Source organism: Podarcis muralis, chromosome 7, assembly GCF_964188315.1.
Source record: "Podarcis muralis chromosome 7, rPodMur119.hap1.1, whole genome shotgun sequence".
NCBI lineage: Eukaryota > Metazoa > Chordata > Lepidosauria > Squamata > Lacertidae > Podarcis > Podarcis muralis.
In genome coordinates, this window is record NC_135661.1 from 47357670 (window position 1) to 47359133 (window position 1464).

General features: G+C 49.8%; 1 non-coding gene across 1 annotated transcript; it reads left to right on the forward strand.

Annotated features, from left to right (window-relative positions):
• The first annotated feature begins 963 nt into the window (after window positions 1–963).
• LOC144328620 (U2 spliceosomal RNA) lies at window positions 964–1154 on the forward strand. Its single transcript, XR_013393838.1, has one exon. It is a non-coding gene; the product is annotated as a U2 spliceosomal RNA (small nuclear RNA).
• The last annotated feature ends 310 nt before the right edge of the window (window positions 1155–1464 follow it).

The following is a 1464-nucleotide window of genomic DNA, read 5'->3' on the forward strand; positions in this document are numbered from 1 at the left end:
AGACAAACTCGGCCCTCCAGATGTTTTGGAACTACAACGCCCATGATCCCTAGCTAACAGGACCAGTGGTCAGGGATGATGGGAATTGTAGTCCCAAAACATCTGGAGGGCCGAGTTTGCCTATGCCTGAGGTAAGTGTTAGAATTATATAGGCCATAAATGGTGCTCTTGTTGCCAGATCTGGGTTCTATTCTCAGTTTGCCTGCTTGTTTTTAAAATAGAGCTGCTCCTGCATAAAAATATGAGTGCATATTAAGAGACCTGAGGATTCCCAGGTAAGATCCTCCCTCTATTGTGTGGGCAGGTGATCCCTCCCCTACCTGGCCTGGTCTCCTTGGCAATGCTTCCCCCAGGTGGGATTGGACAACTGACTGAGGTAGGCGGAGACCTCCAGGTATCCCACCTGAGGGAAGGCAAAGCCAAGCCTATGCTGTTGGAGCCGCTCCGGATCTAGGGGCTGCACGCTTCCACGCAAAGGGCGCCCCCGGTTTTATGCGGGTAGCGGTCACTGTAGCAATATAGTGGAACCTTGGGTTACGGTGGGGATCCGTTCTGGGCCCCGCCACAACCCCAAAATGATGCAACCCAAAGGGTCGTGTCTGTGCACATGCATACATGATTTAACGCTTCTGTGTGTGCATGAACGGCATGAACCCGGAAGTAACCCGTTTCGGTACTTCTGGGTTTGCGCTGGTCTCAAGGCGAGGGTTACGTAAGCCGGAGGCAGCGTCACCCGAGGCACCACTGTAAATTGGAATAGACGACTATCCACAGAATTGTCATTTGCTCCGATTGAGCAGTAAAGGGTGGTTTTCCCTGAGGGTAAGCAATGGGACAAGATAAGCCCTCAGAGGCATCTACCTCATATATTGCATAGCCCAGGAGTTCTCAAAGGGTGCTGCACACCACACTGGTGTGGCAGTGCAGGAGGAAGATTCAAGGATAATCAATATTATATTTTGGATCACTTCTCGGCCTTTTGGCTAGGATCAAGTGTAGTATCTGTTCTTATCAGTTTAATATCTGATATGTCCTCTATTTGAGAACTATATATTAAATGGATTTTTGGAATTGGGAGATGGAATAGGGGCTTGCTCCATCCACTCCATGCATCGATCTGGGATTGCAGTACCTCCAGGAATGGTGCACCAAAAAAACCCAAAAACCCAACCAATATTATATTTTGGAAGTGATTTATGTTCTTATAAATCACTGCATTGTTTTATACTTTCTGGATGACCCGTGATCATATTCTAAAGTTTCCATGTTCTGTGTTCCACGCCCCCACCAAGCCGCCCGATTGGGTGCTCAACTGGGGGGGGCGTGGCGCGCCAGCCATGTGGATGGGGCGGGGGGCTTAACGCCCCCTGCGTGACACGGGAGTCGTCTCCCGCCCACAACACCTCCCCTCCAGAAGGAGAAGAGGCCTTATTAATCAAGCACAAGCAGGAGTTGTTTCTTTTC